This window comes from Amia ocellicauda, chromosome 1, assembly GCF_036373705.1.
Source record: "Amia ocellicauda isolate fAmiCal2 chromosome 1, fAmiCal2.hap1, whole genome shotgun sequence".
In the NCBI taxonomy this organism is placed as follows: domain Eukaryota; kingdom Metazoa; phylum Chordata; class Actinopteri; order Amiiformes; family Amiidae; genus Amia; species Amia ocellicauda.
In genome coordinates this window covers 18,710,198-18,727,349 of record NC_089850.1, presented here as the reverse complement: position 1 = coordinate 18,727,349, position 17,152 = coordinate 18,710,198, and the positions used below count along the sequence as shown (strand labels likewise).

The 17,152-nt window shown below is 51.2% G+C and overlaps 1 long non-coding RNA gene across 1 annotated transcript in view; it reads right to left on the bottom strand.

Annotated features, from left to right (window-relative positions):
- Window positions 1-14,757, bottom strand: part of LOC136727616 (uncharacterized) — a 119,389-nt gene extending 104,632 nt beyond the window's left edge. Inside the window, exons 1-2 of the long non-coding RNA XR_010808486.1 lie at window positions 14,600-14,757; window positions 13,979-14,079 (exon numbers count right to left, since the gene is read on the bottom strand). This is a non-coding gene — a long non-coding RNA (uncharacterized LOC136727616). The remainder of the gene's footprint in view (window positions 1-13,978; window positions 14,080-14,599) is intronic.
- Window positions 14,758-17,152: the final 2,395 nt, after the last annotated feature.

Genomic DNA, 17,152 nt, shown 5'->3' with positions numbered 1-17,152 from the left:
CCGAGGCCATGTTAATCTTTGGAGTGTGTTCTGGCCCGTCTAGCCTATTTTGTTAATGGGTTTGTATTCCGGCCCGCCGAGGCCATGTTATTATTTGGAGTCTGTTCTGGCCCGCCGAGGCCACGTTAATATTTGGAGTCTGTTCTGGCCCACTGAGGACATGTTATGCTTGGGAGTGTGTTCTAGCCCGCCCAGTGTTTATTTGGGTTGGGTTTATGTTCTAGCACGCCGAGGTGATGTTTTGCCTGGGAGTGTGTTCGGGCCCGCCGAGGCCATGTTATGCTTGGGAGTGTGTTCTGGCTCTTCTAGCCTTTTTCTTGAATGGGTTGGTGTTCTGGCCCGCCCAGCGTTTGATTGGGTTGGGTTTGTGTTCTGGCCCGCGGAGGCCATGTAATGCTTGGGAGTGTGTTCTGGTCCGCCGAGGCAGCGTTAATCTGTGGAGTGTGTTCTGGCCCGACGTGCCCATGTTATGCTTTGGAGTGTGTTTAAGCCCGTCTAGCCTTTTTTTAAATTGGGTTTGTGTTCTGGCTCGCCAAGGCCATGTTATGCTTGCGAGTGTGTTCTGGCCCGCCAAGGCCATGTTATGCTTTGGAGTGTGTTCTGGCCCGCCCAGCGTTTGTTTGGGTTGTGTGTGTGTTCTGGCCAGCTGAGGCCATGTTATGCTTTGAAGTGTGTTCTGGCCCGCCCAGTGTTTATTTGGGTTGGGATTGTGTTCTGGCCCGCCGAGGTCATGTTAATATTTGGAGTGTGTTCTGGCCCACCGAGGCCACGTAAATCTTTGGAGTGTGTTCTGGCCCGCCGAGGCCATGTTGCGCTTGGGAGTGTGTTCTGGCCCGTCTAGCCTTTATTTTGATTGGGTATGTATTCTGGCCCGCCTAGGCCATGTTATGCTTGTGAGTGTGTTCTGGCCCGTCTAGCCTTTTTCTTGATTGGGTTGGTGTTCTGGCCCGCCCAGTGTTTATTTGGGTTGGGATTGTGTTCTGGCCCGCTGAGGCAATGTTAATATTTGGAGTGTGTTCTGGCCCGCTATGGCCATATTTATGTATGGAGTGTGTTCAGGCCCGCCGAGGCAATATTATGCTTGGGAGTGTGATCTGGCCTGTCTAGCTTTTTGTTACTGGGTTTGTGTTCTTGACCGCTGAGGCCATGTTATGCTTTGGAATGTGTTCTGGCCCGCCCAGTGTTTATTTGGTTTGGGTTTGCGTTCTGGTCCGCTGAGGCCATGTTATGCTTGGGAGTGTGTTCTGGCCCGCAGAGGCCATGTTAATATATGGAGTGTGTTCTGTCCCGCCCAGCGTTTGTTTGGGTTGGGTTTGTGATCTCGCCCGCCGAGGCCATTTTATGCGTGGGAGTTTGTTCTGGCCCGTCGAGCCTTTATTTGATTGGGTTTGTGTTCTGGCCCGGCTAGGCCACGTTAATATTTGTAGTATGTTCTGGCCCGCTGAGGCCATGTTAATCTTTGGAGTGTGTTCTGGCCCGCCGAGGCCATGTTATGCTTGTGTGTGTGTTCTGGCCCGCCGAGGCCATGTTATGCTTGGGAATGTGTGTTCTGGCCCGCCGAGGCTTTATTATGCTTGGGAGTGTGTTCTGGCCCGCCCAGTGTTTATTTGGGTTGGGATTGTGTTCTGACACGCCGAGGCCATGTTAATATTTGGAGTGCGTTCTGGCCCGCCGAGGTCACGTTAATCTTTGGAGTGTGATCTGGCCTGTCTAGCTTTTTGTTACTGGGTTTGTGTTCTTGACCGCTGAGGCCATGTTATGCTTTGGAGTGTGTTCTGACCCGCTGAGGCCATATTCATGTATGGAGTGTGTTCTGGCCCGCCGAGGCCATTTTAATATTTGGAGTGTATTCTGGCCCGCTGAGGCCATGTTATGCTTGGGAGTGTGTTCTGACCCGCTGAGGCCATATTCATGTATGGAGTGTTTTCTGGCCCGCCGAGGCCATGTTTTGCTTTGGAGTGTGTTTTGGTCCGCTAAGGCCATATTTATCTTGGGAGTGTGGTCTGGCCCGTCTAGCCTTTTTTTTGATTGGGTTTGTGTTCTGGCCCGCTGAGGCCATGTTAATATATGGAGTGTGTTCTGTCCTGCCCAGCGTTTGTTTGGGTTGGGTTTGTGATCTGGCCCGCTGAGGCCTTGTAATACTTGGGAGTGTGTTCTGGCCCGTCTAGCCTTTATTTTGATTGGGTTTGTATTCTGGCCCGCCTAGGCCACGTTAATCTATGGAGTGTGTTCTGGCCCGCCGAGGCTATATTATGCTTGGGAGTGTGTTCTGGCCCGCCCAGTGTTTATTTGGGGTGGGACTGTGTTCTGGCCCGCCGAGGCCATGTTAATATTTGGAGTGTGTTCTGGCCCGCCGAGGCCATGTTAATACTTGGAGTAAATTCTGTCCCGCCGAGGCAATGTTATGCTTGTGAGTGTGTTCTGGACCGCCGAGTCCATGTTATGCTTTGGAGTGTGTTCTGGCACACCGAGGCCATGTTATGCTTGGGATTGTGTTCTGGCCCGCCGAAGCCATGTTAATATTTGGAGTATATTCTGGCCCACTGAGGCCATGTTATGCTTTGGAGTGTGTTCTGGTCCGCCGAGGCCATGTTATGCCTGTTATTGTGTTCTGGCCCGCCGAGGCTATATTATGCCTGGTATTGTGTTCAGGCCCGCCGAGGTTATATTAGGCTTGGGAGTGTGTTCTGGCCCGACCAGTGTTTATTTGGGTTGGGATTGTGTTCTGGCCCGCCGAGGCCATGTTAATATTTGGAGTGTGTTCTGGCCCGCCGAGGCCATGTTATGCTTGGGAGTGTGTTCTGGCCCGCTGAGGCCATGTTATGCTTTGGAGTGTGTTCTGGCCCGCTGAGGCCATGTTATGCTTTGGAGTGTGTTCTGGCCCGCCAAGTCAGTGTTATGCTTTGGAGTGTGTTATGGCCCGACTAGGCTTTTTCTTGATTGGGTTGGTGTTCTGGCCCGCCCAGCGTTTGTTTGGGTTGGGTTTGTGTTCTGTCCGCTGAGGCCATGTTCTGCCTGGTATTGTGTTCTGGCCCGCCAAGACATGTTATGCCTGGTATTGTGTTCTGGCCCGCCGAGGCCATGCTATGCTTTTGAGTGTGTTCTGGCTCGCCGAGGCCATGTTAATAATTGGAGTGTGTTCTGGCTCGCCCAGGCCATGTTATGCTTGGGAGTGTGTTCTGGCCCGCCGAGGCCATGTCATGCATGGGTGTGTGTTCTGGCCCGCCCAGTGTTTATTTGGGTTGGGATTGTGTTCTGGCCCGCCGAGGCCATGTTAATATTTGGAGTGTGTTCTGGCCCGCCAAGGCCATGATATGCTTGGGAGTGTGTTCTGGCCCGTCTAGCCTTTTCTTTGATTGGGAATGTGTTCTGGACCGCTAAGTCCATGAAATGCTTTGGAGTGTGTTATGGCCCGCCGAGGCCATGTTATGCTTGGGAGTGTGTTCTGGCCCGCCGAGGCCATGTCATGCTTGGGAGTGTGTTATGGCCCAAGTCCATGTTATGCTTTGAAGTGTGTTATGGCCCGCCAAGTCCATGTTATTCTTTGGAGTGTGTTATGGCCCGACTAGCCTTTTTCTTGATTGGGTTGGTGTTCTGGCCCGCCCAGCGTTTGTTTGGGTTGAGTTTGTGTTCTGGCCGCTGAGGCCATGTTCTGCCTGGTATTGTGTTCTGGCCCGCCGAGGCCATGTTATGCCTGGTATTGTGTTCTGGCCCGACCAGTGTTTATTTGGGTTGGGATTGTGTTCTGGCACGCCGAGGCCATGTTAATATTTGGAGTTTGTTCTGGCCCGCCGAGGCCATGTTATGCCTGGTATTGTGTTCTGGCCCGCCGAGGCCATGCTATGCTTTTGAGTGTGTTCTGGCTCGCCGAGGCCATGTTGTGCTTGGTATTGTGTTCTGGCCCGCCGAGGCCATGTTATGCTTTTGAGTGTATTCTGGCTCGCCGAGGCCATGTTATGCTTGGGAGTATGTTATGGCCCGCCAAGTCCATGTTATGCTTTGGAGTGTGTTATGGCCCGCCAAGTCCATGTTATTCTTTGGAGTGTGTTATGGCCCGACTAGCCTTTTTCTTGATTGGGTTGGTGTTCTGGCCCGCCCAGCGTTTGTTTGGGTTGGGTTTGTGTTCTGTCCGCTGAGGCCATGTTCTGCCTGGTATTGTGTTCTGGCCCGCCAAGACATGTTATGCCTGGTATTGTGTTCTGGCCCGCCGAGGCCATGTTATGCCTGGTATTGTGTTCTGGCCCGCCGAGGCCATGCTATGCTTTTGAGTGTGTTCTGGCTCGCCGAGGCCATGTTAATAATTGGAGTGTGTTCTGGCTCGCCCAGGCCATGTTATGCTTGGGAGTGTGTTCTGGCCCGCCGAGGCCATGTCATGCATGGGTGTGTGTTCTGGCCCGCCCAGTGTTTATTTGGGTTGGGATTGTGTTCTGGCCCGCCGAGGCCATGTTAATATTTGGAGTGTGTTATGGCCCGCCAAGTCCATGTTATTCTTTGGAGTGTGTTATGGCCCGACTAGCCTTTTTCTTGATTGGGTTGGTGTTCTGGCCCGCCCAGCGTTTGTTTGGGTTGAGTTTGTGTTCTGGCCGCTGAGGCCATGTTCTGCCTGGTATTGTGTTCTGGCCTGCCGAGGCCATGTTATGCCTGGTATTGTGTTCTGGCCCGCCAAGACATGTTATGCCTGGTATTGTGTTCTGGCCCGCCGAGGCCATGTTATGCCTGGTATTGTGTTCTGGCCTGCCGAGGCCATGCTATGCTTTTGAGTGTGTTCTGGCTCGCCGAGGCCATGTTAATAATTGGAGTGTGTTCTGGCTCGCCGAGGCCATGTTAAGCTTGGGAGTGTGTTCTGTCCTACCCAGCGTTTGTTTGGGTTGGATTTGTGTTCTGGCCCGCTGAGGCCATGTTATGCTTTGGAGTGTGTTCTGGCCCGCTGAAGCCATGTTATGCTTTGGAGTGTGTTCTGGCCCGCTAAGGCCATATTTATCTTTGGAGTGTGTTCTGGCCCGCCGAGGCCATGTTATGCTTGGGAGTGTGTTCTGGCCCGCCAAGGCTATATTATGCTTGGGAGTGTGTTCTGGCCTGCCCAGTATTTATTTGGGTTGAGTTTGTGTTCTGGCCCGCTGAGGCCATGTTAATATTTGGAGTGTGTTCTGGCCCGCTGAAGCCATGTTATGCTTTGGAGTGTGTTCTGGCCCGCTAGGGCAATATTTATCTTTGGAGTGTGTTCTGGTCCGCCGAGGCCATGTTTATCTTGGGAGTGTGTTCTGGCCCGCTGAGGCCATGTTATGCTTTGGAGTGTGTTCTGGCCCGCCGAGGCCATGCTATGCTTTTGAGTGTGTTCTGGCTCGCCGAGGCCATGTTATGCTTGGGAGTGTGTTCTGGCCCGCCACGACCATGTTATGCTTGGGAGTGTGTTCTGGCCTGCCCAGTGTTTATTTGGGTTGGGATTGTGTTCTGGTCCACTGAGGCCATGTTATGCTTTGGAGTGTGTTCTGGCCCGCCGAGGCCATGTTATGCTTGGGAGTGTGTTCTGGCCCGCCCAGTGTTCATTTGGGTTGGGACTGTGTTCTGGCCCGTCTAGCCTTTTTCTTGATTGGGTTGGTGTTCTGGCCCACCCAGTGATTGTTTGGGTTGGGTTTGTGTTCTGGCCCGCTGAGGCCATGTAATGCTTGGGAGTGTGTTCTGGCCCGCCAAGACCATGTTATGCTTGGGAGTGTGTTCTGGCCCGCCGAGGCCATGTTACGCTTGGGAGTGTGTTCTGGCCCGCCGAGGCCATGTTATGCTTGGGAGTGTGTTCTGGCCCGTAGAGGCCATGTTATGCTTGGGAGTGTGTGCTGGCCCGCCGAGGCCATGCTATGCTTGGGAGTGTGTTCTGGCCTGCCTAGGCCATGTTATGCTTGGGAGTGTGTTCTGGCCCGCCAAGACCATGTTATGCTTGGGAGTGTGTTCTGGCCCGCCGAGGCCATGTTAATATTTGGAGTGTGTTCTGGCCCGCCGAGGCCATGTTATGCTTGGGAGTGTGTTCTGGCCCGTAGAGGCCATGTTATGCTTGGGAGTGTGTGCTGGCCCGCCGAGGCCATGCTATGCTTGGGAGTGTGTTCTGGCCTGCCTAGGCCATGTTATGCTTGGGAGTGTGTTCTGGCCCGCCAAGACCATGTTATGCTTGGGAGTGTGTTCTGGCCCGCCGAGGCCATGTTAATATTTGGAGTGTGTTCTGGCCCGCCGAGGCCATGTTATGCTTGGGAGTGTGTTCTGGCCCGTAGAGGCCATGTTATGCTTGGGAGTGTGTGCTGGCCCGTTACGGTCATATAATGCCTGGCATTGTGTTCTAGCCCGCCATGACCATGTGAATCGTTGGAGTGTGTTCTGGCCCGCCGAGGCCATGTTACGCTTGGGAGTGTGTTCTGGCCCGCCGAGGCCATGTTATGCTTGGGAGTGTGTTCTGGCCCGTAGAGGCCATGTTATGCTTGGGAGTGTGTTCTGGCCCGCCGAGGCCATGCTATGCTTGGGAGTGTGTTCTGGCCTGCCTAGGCCATGTTATGCTTAGGAGTGTGTTCTGGTCCGCCAAGGCCATGTTATGCTTGGGAGTGTGTTCTAGCCTGTCTAGTATTTCTTTTGATTGGGTTTGTGTTCTGGCCCGCTAAAGCCACGTTTAGCTATGCAGTATGTTCTGGCCGACCGAGGCCTGTTATGCTTAGGAGTGTGTTCTGGCCCGCAAAGCGTTTATTTGGGTTGGGTTTGTGTTCTGGCCCGCTGAGGCCATATGAATCGTTGGAGTTTGTTCAGGACCGATGAGGCCATGTATGCTTCGGAGTGTGTTCTGGCCCACCAAGACCATGTTATGCTTTGGAGTGTGTTCTGGCCCGTCTAGCCTTTTTTTTTATTGGGTTTGTGTTCTGGTCCGCTGAGGCCATGTTATGCTTGGGAGTGTGTTCTGGCCCGCACAGAGTTTATTTGTGTTGGGTTTGTGTTCTGGTTCGCCGAGGCCATGTTATGCTTTTGAGTGTGTCCTGGCTCGCCGAGGCCATGTTAACATTTGGAGTGTGTTCTGGCCCGCCGAGGCCATGTTATGCTTGGGAGTGTGTTCTGGACCGCCGAGGCCATGTTATGCTTGGGAGTGTGTTCTGGCCGGCCGAGGCCATGTTATGCATGGGTGTGTGTTCTGGCCCGACCAGTGTTTATTTGGGTTGGGATTGTGTTCTGGCACGCCGAGGCCATGTTAGTATTTGGAGTGTGTTCTGGTCCGCCGAGGCCATGTTATGCTTGGGAGTGTGTTCTGGCCCGCCGAGGCCATGTTATGCATGGGTGGTGTGTTCTGGCCCGCCCAGTGTTTATTTGGGTTGGGATTGTGTTCTGGCCCGACTAGCCTTTTTCTTGATTGGGTTGGTGTTCTGGCCCGCCCAGCGTTTGTTTGGGTTGGGTTTGTGTTCTGGCCCGCTAAGGCCATGTTATGCTTTGGAGTGTGTTCTGGCCCGCCGAGGCCATGTTATGCCTGGTATTGTGTTCTGGCCCGCCTAGGCCATGCTATGCTTTTGAGTGTATTCTGGCTCGCTGAGGCCATGTTATGCTTCGGAGTGTGTTATTGCCCGCCAAGTCCATGTTATTCTTAGGAGTGTGTTATGGCCCGACTAGCCTTTTTCTTGATTGGGCTGGTGTTCTGGCCCGCCCAGCGTTTGTTTGGGTTGGGTTTGGGTTCTGGCCGCTGAGGCCATGTTCTGCCTGGTATTGTGTGCTGGCCCGCCGAGGCCATGTTATGCCTGGTATTGTGTTCTGGCCCGCCGAGGCCATGTTATGCCTGGTATTGTGTTCTGGCCCGACCAGTGTTTATTTGGGTTGGGATTGTGTTCTGGCACGCCGAGGCCATGTTAATATTTGGAGTGTGTTCTGGTCCGCCGAGGCCATGTTATGCTTGGGAGTGTGTTCTGGACCGCCAAGGCCATGTTATGCTTGGGAGTGTGTTCTGGCCCGCCGAGGCCATGTTATGCATGGGTGTGTGTTCTGGCCCGCCCAGTGTTTATTTGGGTTGGGATTGTGTTCTGGCCCGCCCAGGCCATGTTCATATTTGGAGTGTGTTCTGGCCCGCCGAGGCAATGTTATGCTTGGGAGTGTGTTCTGGCCCGCCGAGGCCATGTTAATCTTGGGAGTGTGTTCTGGCCCGACTAGCCTTTTTCTTGATTGGGTTGGTGTTCTGGCCCGCCCAGCGTTTGTTTGGGTTGGGTTTGTGCTCTGGCCCGCTAAGGCCATATTATGCTTTGGAGTTTGTTCTGGCCCGCCGAGGCCATGTTATGCCTGGTATTGTGTTCTGGCCCGCCGAGGCCATGCTATGCTTTTGAGTGTGTTCTGGCTCGCCGAGGCCATGTTGTGCTTGGTATTGTGTTCTGGCCCGCCGAGGCCATGTTATGCTTTTGAGTGTATTCTGGCTCGCCGAGGCCATGTTATGCTTGGGAGTATGTTATGGCCCGCCAAGTCCATGTTATGCTTTGGAGTGTGTTATGGCCCGCCAAGTCCATGTTATTCTTTGGAGTGTGTTATGGCCCGACTAGCCTTTTTCTTGATTGGGTTGGTGTTCTGGCCCGCCCAGCGTTTGTTTGGGTTGGGTTTGTGTTCTGTCCGCTGAGGCCATGTTCTGCCTGGTATTGTGTTCTGGCCCGCCAAGACATGTTATGCCTGGTATTGTGTTCTGGCCCGCCGAGGCCATGTTATGCCTGGTATTGTGTTCTGGCCCGCCGAGGCCATGCTATGCTTTTGAGTGTGTTCTGGCTCGCCGAGGCCATGTTAATAATTGGAGTGTGTTCTGGCTCGCCCAGGCCATGTTATGCTTGGGAGTGTGTTCTGGCCCGCCGAGGCCATGTCATGCATGGGTGTGTGTTCTGGCCCGCCCAGTGTTTATTTGGGTTGGGATTGTGTTCTGGCCCGCCGAGGCCATGTTAATATTTGGAGTGTGTTATGGCCCGACTAGCCTTTTTCTTGATTGGGTTGGTGTTCTGGCCCGCCCAGCGTTTGTTTGGGTTGAGTTTGTGTTCTGGCCGCTGAGGCCATGTTCTGCCTGGTATTGTGTTCTGGCCTGCCGAGGCCATGTTATGCCTGGTATTGTGTTCTGGACCGCCAAGACATGTTATGCCTGGTATTGTGTTCTGGCCCGCCGAGGCCATGTTATGCCTGGTATTGTGTTCTGGCCTGCCGAGGCCATGCTATGCTTTTGAGTGTGTTCTGGCTCGCCGAGGCCATGTTAATAATTGGAGTGTGTTCTGGCTCGCCGAGGCCATGTTATGCTTTGGAGTGTGTTCTGGCCCGCTGAAGCCATGTTATGCTTTGGAGTGTGTTCTGGCCCGCTAAGGCCATATTTATCTTTGGAGTGTGTTCTGGCCCGCCGAGGCCATGTTATGCTTGGGAGTGTGTTCTGGCCCGCCAAGGCTATATTATGCTTGGGAGTGTGTTCTGGCCTGCCCAGTATTTATTTGGGTTGAGTTTGTGTTCTGGCCCGCTGAGGCCATGTTAATATTTGGAGTGCGTTCTGGCCCGCTGAAGCCATGTTATGCTTTGGAGTGTGTTCTGGCCCGCTAGGGCAATATTTATCTTTGGAGTGTGTTCTGGTCCGCCGAGGCCATGTTTATCTTGGGAGTGTGTTCTGGCCCGCTGAGGCCATGTTATGCTTTGGAGTGTGTTCTGGCCCGCCGAGGCCATGCTATGCTTTTGAGTGTGTTCTGGCTCGCCGAGGCCATGTTATGCTTGGGAGTGTGTTCTGGCCCGCCCAGTGTTCATTTGGGTTGGGATTGTGTTCTGGTCCACTGAGGCCATGTTATGCTTTGGAGTGTGTTCTGGCCCGCCGAGGCCATGTTATGCTTGGGAGTGTGTTCTGGCCCGCCCAGTGTTCATTAGGGTTGGGACTGTGTTCTGGCCCGTCTAGCCTTTTTCTTGATTGGGTTGGTGTTCTGGCCCACCCAGTGATTGTTTGGGTTGGGTTTGTGTTCTGGCCCGCTGAGGCCATGTAATGCTTGGGAGTGTGTTCTGGCCCGCCAAGACCATGTTATGCTTGGGAGTGTGTTCTGGCCCGCCGAGGCCATGTTAATATTTGGAGTGTGTTCTGGCACGCCGAGGCCATGTTAATATTTGGAGTGTGTTCTGGTCCGCCGAGGCCATGTTATGCTTGGGAGTGTGTTCTGGACCGCCAAGGCCATGTTATGCTTGGGAGTGTGTTCTGGCCCGCCGAGGCCATGTTATGCATGGGTGTGTGTTCTGGCCCGCCCAGTGTTTATTTGGGTTGGGATTGTGTTCTGGCCCGCCCAGGCTATGTTCATATTTGGAGTGTGTTCTGGCCCGCCGAGGCAATGTTATGCTTGGGAGTGTGTTCTGGCCCGCCGAGGCCATGTTAATCTTGGGAGTGTGTTCTGGCCCGACTAGCCTTTTTCTTGATTGGGTTGGTGTTCTGGCCCGCCCAGCGTTTGTTTGGGTTGGGTTTGTGCTCTGGCCCGCTAAGGCCATATTATGCTTTGGAGTTTGTTCTGGCCCGCCGAGGCCATGTTATGCCTGGTATTGTGTTCTGGCCCGCCGAGGCCATGCTATGCTTTTGAGTGTGTTCTGGCTCGCCGAGGCCATGTTGTGCTTGGTATTGTGTTCTGGCCCGCCGAGGCCATGTTATGCTTTTGAGTGTATTCTGGCTCGCCGAGGCCATGTTATGCTTGGGAGTATGTTATGGCCCGCCAAGTCCATGTTATGCTTTGGAGTGTGTTATGGCCCGCCAAGTCCATGTTATTCTTTGGAGTGTGTTATGGCCCGACTAGCCTTTTTCTTGATTGGGTTGGTGTTCTGGCCCGCCCAGCGTTTGTTTGGGTTGGGTTTGTGTTCTGTCCGCTGAGGCCATGTTCTGCCTGGTATTGTGTTCTGGCCCGCCAAGACATGTTATGCCTGGTATTGTGTTCTGGCCCGCCGAGGCCATGTTATGCCTGGTATTGTGTTCTGGCCCGCCGAGGCCATGCTATGCTTTTGAGTGTGTTCTGGCTCGCCGAGGCCATGTTAATAATTGGAGTGTGTTCTGGCTCGCTCAGGCCATGTTATGCTTGGGAGTGTGTTCTGGCCCGCCGAGGCCATGTCATGCATGGGTGTGTGTTCTGGCCCGCCCAGTGTTTATTTGGGTTGGGATTGTGTTCTGGCCCGCCGAGGCCATGTTAATATTTGGAGTGTGTTATGGCCCGCCAAGTCCATGTTATTCTTTGGAGTGTGTTATGGCCCGACTAGCCTTTTTCTTGATTGGGTTGGTGTTCTGGCCCGCCCAGCGTTTGTTTGGGTTGAGTTTGTGTTCTGGCCGCTGAGGCCATGTTCTGCCTGGTATTGTGTTCTGGCCTGCCGAGGCCATGTTATGCCTGGTATTGTGTTCTGGCCCGCCAAGACATGTTATGCCTGGTATTGTGTTCTGGCCCGCCGAGGCCATGTTATGCCTGGTATTGTGTTCTGGCCTGCCGAGGCCATGCTATGCTTTTGAGTGTGTTCTGGCTCGCCGAGGCCATGTTAATAATTGGAGTGTGTTCTGGCTCGCCGAGGCCATGTTCAGCTTGGGAGTGTGTTCTGTCCTACCCAGCGTTTGTTTGGGTTGGATTTGTGTTCTGGCCCGCTGAGGCCATGTTATGCTTTGGAGTGTGTTCTGGCCCGCTGAAGCCATGTTATGCTTTGGAGTGTGTTCTGGCCCGCTAAGGCCATATTTATCTTTGGAGTGTGTTCTGGCCCGCCGAGGCCATGTTATGCTTGGGAGTGTGTTCTGGCCCGCCAAGGCTATATTATGCTTGGGAGTGTGTTCTGGCCTGCCCAGTATTTATTTGGGTTGAGTTTGTGTTCTGGCCCGCTGAGGCCATGTTAATATTTGGAGTGTGTTCTGGCCCGCTGAAGCCATGTTATGCTTTGGAGTGTGTTCTGGCCCGCTAGGGCAATATTTATCTTTGGAGTGTGTTCTGGTCCGCCGAGGCCATGTTTATCTTGGGAGTGTGTTCTGGCCCGCTGAGGCCATGTTATGCTTTGGAGTGTGTTCTGGCCCGCCGAGGCCATGCTATGCTTTTGAGTGTGTTCTGGCTCGCCGAGGCCATGTTATGCTTGGGAGTGTGTTCTGGCCCGCCACGACCATGTTATGCTTGGGAGTGTGTTCTGGCCTGCCCAGTGTTTATTTGGGTTGGGATTGTGTTCTGGTCCACTGAGGCCATGTTATGCTTTGGAGTGTGTTCTGGCCCGCCGAGGCCATGTTATGCTTGGGAGTGTGTTCTGGCCCGCCCAGTGTTCATTTGGGTTGGGACTGTGTTCTGGCCTGTCTAGCCTTTTTCTTGATTGGGTTGGTGTTCTGGCCCACCCAGTGATTGTTTGGGTTGGGTTTGTGTTCTGGCCCGCTGAGGCCATGTAATGCTTGGGAGTGTGTTCTGGCCCGCCAAGACCATGTTATGCTTGGGAGTGTGTTCTGGCCCGCCGAGGCCATGTTAATATTTGGAGTGTGTTCTGGCCCGCCGAGGCCATGTTATGCTTGGGAGTGTGTTCTGGCCCGTAGAGGCCATGTTATGCTTGGGAGTGTGTGCTGGCCCGTTACGGTCATATAATGCCTGGCATTGTGTTCTAGCCCGCCATGACCATGTGAATCGTTGGAGTGTGTTCTGGCCCGCCGAGGCCATGTTACGCTTGGGAGTGTGTTCTGGCCCGCCGAGGCCATGTTATGCTTGGGAGTGTGTTCTGGCCCGTAGAGGCCATGTTATGCTTGGGAGTGTGTTCTGGCCCGCCGAGGCCATGCTATGCTTGGGAGTGTGTTCTGGCCTGCCTAGGCCATGTTATGCTTAGGAGTGTGTTCTGGTCCGCCAAGGCCATGTTATGCTTGGGAGTGTGTTCTAGCCTGTCTAGTATTTCTTTTGATTGGGTTTGTGTTCTGGCCCGCTAAAGCCACGTTTAGCTATGCAGTATGTTCTGGCCGACCGAGGCCTGTTATGCTTAGGAGTGTGTTCTGGCCCGCAAAGCGTTTATTTGGGTTGGGTTTGTGTTCTGGCCCGCTGAGGCCATATGAATCATTGGAGTTTGTTCAGGACCGATGAGGCCATGTATGCTTCGGAGTGTGTTCTGGCCCACCAAGACCATGTTATGCTTTGGAGTGTGTTCTGGCCCGTCTAGCCTTTTTTTTTATTGGGTTTGTGTTCTGGTCCGCTGAGGCCATGTTATGCTTGGGAGTGTGTTCTGGCCCGCACAGAGTTTATTTGTGTTGGGTTTGTGTTCTGGTTCGCCGAGGCCATGTTATGCTTAGGAGTGTGTTCTGGCCCGTTATGGTCATATTATGCCTGGCATTGTGTTCTAGCCCGCCATGACCATATGAATCGTTGGAGTTTGTTCTGGCCCGCCAAGGCCATGTTATGCTTGCGAGTGTGTTCTTTGCTGCCGAGGCCATGTTAATCTATGCAGTGTGTTCTGGCCCGCCGAGGCCTGTTATGCTTGGGAGTGTGTTCTGGTCCGCCAAGCGTTTATTTGGGTTGGGTTTGTGTTCTGGTCCGCTGAGGCCATGTTATGCTTGCGAGTGTGTTCTGGCCCGTAGAGGCCATGTTATGCTTGGGAGTGTGTTCTGACCCGCCGAGGCCATGTGAATCGTTGGAGTTAGTTCAGGACCGACGAGGCCATGTTATGCTTGGGTGTTTGTTCAGGCCCGCCGAAGCCATGTTAATCTACGGAGTGTGTTCTGGCCCGCCAAGACCATGTTATGCTTGGGAGTGTGATCTGGCCCACCGAGGCCATGTTATGCTTTGGAGTGTGTTCTGGCCCGTTTCGGTCATATAATGCCTGGCATTGTGTTCTAGCCCGCCATGACCATATGAATCGTCCGCCGAGGCCATGTTATGCTTGTGTAACCCACCAATGCCAGTATGTTAAATAATAACAACAACAACAGTAATACATGATAATAATGAGATCTAATTTAAAAAGTAAATAAAGTAGCAACAACAATCTCTTTGAATTGTTCTGAAAAATGTACCACAAATTAGCGGTGATGGTCAACCAGGCAATCGTCCATCCAGCGCTGTGATAATGACTGCAGTGGTCAGCACGTAGTGGACAACACGACTAGAGGCATCGCTGTACAGTTCCAGTAGGAAGGGGTACACAAACACCAGTCAGCACAACATGTACAGCACAATTAATTTTAGTAATATAACAGCTTTTCTTTTGTTAACTACTTACACTAAATCAGTCACATTAAACAAATAAATATGTAAACAAACACGGTTCTTTCTCTATATATAAATATACATGGCTTTACCTGTTCTGTGTGTTATATATAACACATTCAAATATCAGTATCCACCTTAATGCATTAATAACACCAAACTTATAACTGCAAAGTGCAAGATCGGCTTTTAATTTTTAAACAAGACGCCATTTTACTGTATATGCGCAGACTAGCTCCTTAGATTACCTAGTAAAGCGCCGTTTGTTTCTTACTTCACTCTCAATTCAATAAAAAATAACACTACAGCTCAAGTTTCATAAGGTATATAAAAACATCTCGACTGGTTTTAACATATGAATTAACTCACAGTACAGCAAATAGTCTACATCGAACAATAACCAGATAATAGTGGAAAGCAAAACTTACCGAGATTCTTAAGTGTATAACTTATTATTGGTAGAAAACAAAGGATAAAAATATATATTTCTAGCGAAAATAAAATACCACTTTTCAACAGATAATTAACTGTGGAAGCTTTAGTAGCTAGTTACAATAAATCTATTAATAATTATCATTTATTTTCAGTCAATCAGTCATGTATTCACCACCAAGTTAAGTAGAGAAAAAAACTAAACCGGCTGATAAAAACACCGACGCTGCGCGCTAAGGGGTCACCAATAAATTATAACTCCCATCGAAAAGTGTTAAGGGATTCTTAATAAGGGACTATCTACAAAGTGTAAAAATAACCTGGGTTACACTCTCCCCCTTTAGATCGCATGAGTCCCTTCATGCCCTATGACCCTTATGTCACAATTTTTGCTTTAGGATTTAGAGAAGACCTATTCAAAAAAAGAGTTAAGTGCTAGTAACAAGGGTTTAACCAAGTTCCTCGTAACACAATCTGTCTGGCTGTTGTCTTTCTCTGCGTGACCTTCTGATTTCAGGGGGCTGACTCTCAACCTCCTTTTCTGGCTCAATCTGAGGTAGGGGTGAGGTAGCAGTACTGACCTCCTGCTCTGGAATTTCAATTATGACATGGTCTTGAGACAACCGATGTGCAGATTCAAGCACATTTTCAGGAACACTGGGATTTAAAACATCTGGTCCACATTGTTCACTCCTTGAGATACATTGGTGAGTGACATCCTCTGGCTTACTGCCCTCATTTGGCTGGTATTGTATAAAGGACCGGCCAGTTGAAATTTGTGGAATGGGTCTTGGAAAGTAGATTTCCTCGTCCTCACTCATATCTGACGTTTCTTCATCATTAGGCTTACTTTGCTCTGGCCCTGTGGTCTTATTCCTAGATCTTAGTTTCCTTTCCCTTGGAGGATTATTCCTAGCTCCTAGATCTTGCAGTTCCTCCAAAGGTAGAAATCTGCAGGGCAGAAGTAGATCTCTGTGGAGAGTGCGATGTGGGCCTCCACCCTTCTCTTGCTTGACGACATAGACCGGACCATCAGATATCCTTTCAACCACAACATGCACAGTGCGCTCCCATCTGTCTGCAAGCTTGTGTTTCCCTCTTATGTTGACATTCCGGACCAAGACACGATCTCCTGGGAGAATCTCGGCCGCACGGACTTTTGCATCGAACCTTGTCTTATTCCTTTCCCCCATCTTCCTGGAATTTTCAGAGGCCAATTCATAGCTGTCTTGTAGTTGCTGTCTGAGGTATTTCACATATTCCGAATGTGTCTTACATCCATTCCTCTTGGGCTGAACACCAAGAACAAGATCAATGGGCAATGCAGGTTGTCTACCAAACATTAGCTCATATGGAGAGTAGCCAGTTGTGTCATTTCTCGTGCAGTTGTAGGCGTGGACAAGAGGATTGACAAAGTCTCTACAACGGTATTTATCTTTCTCCTCTAAAGTTCCAAGCATACTCAGAAGTGTTCTATTGAACCTTTCGACTGTTTCCACAAGGATGGTATGGTGTGGTTCTCACTTTTCCAGCTCCAACTAAACTGCACAACTCCTTGATGGTATGAGATTCGAAATCTCTTCCTTGATCGCAGAGAAGGCGACTAGGAAACCTGTATTGCACAATGAAATTTTCCCATAGTGCTTTGGCAATGGTTCTAGCTTTCTGATCCTTGGTTGGGATGGCTACTGCAAATTTTGTAAAATGATCTGTGATTACAAGAATATTCCTAGTATCCCTGTTGTCAGGCTCAAGGGATAGGTAGTCCATACAAACCAGTTCTAGAGGATAGCTTGTAATAATATTCTCCATCCGAGCTGCTTTCTGTGGATGGGTTTTCCTCCTGACGCACCGCTCACAAGTGCAGCATCTCTCCTCAACAGCCTGAGCCATTCTAGGCCAATAGAATCGAGCACGAGCAAGAGTGAGAGCACGTTCAGAGCCAAGATGGCCGACCTCATCATGAACATCCTGGAGGGCCCTCTCCCTGTACTTCTCTGGTAAAACTAATTGATTAATTACCTCTCCACAGTCTGTGCTTCTTCTGAACAGTACTCCGTCTTTGAGTTCCAATTTGTTCCACTCCCTTAGGAATAATTTGACCTTTGGTGAATCTGCAGCCATCTCTTTAAAACTGGGCTTCTTGTTCTTTACAATGAAATGAAGCACTGGTCGAATTTCAACATCTTCTCTTTGAGATTTTATCCAGTCGTGATGAGTCATTCCCGGAATGGTGTTTTGACCAGGACAAATAAATGCTTCTGGGATGGCAGTAGCATCCATTGCTAAGGACTCTGTAAAGATGGGAAGTTCTGGGGTTTGTAAGCTTCCATCAGAGGATGACATGACAGAGTGTTGCTGACACAGGGCAGGAAGCATGTCTTCAGAAAATGTCTTACTTCTTCCATCCAAAATTCTCTTCTTCAAATATTCAGTTATCTCCTTCTCTTCTAAGAAGGCATCATCCTCTGGGGAGGGATCCTGGGGACGTCTGGACAACCCATTAGCATCTTGATTAGTGTTTCCGGATCTATATTTGATGTTAAAAT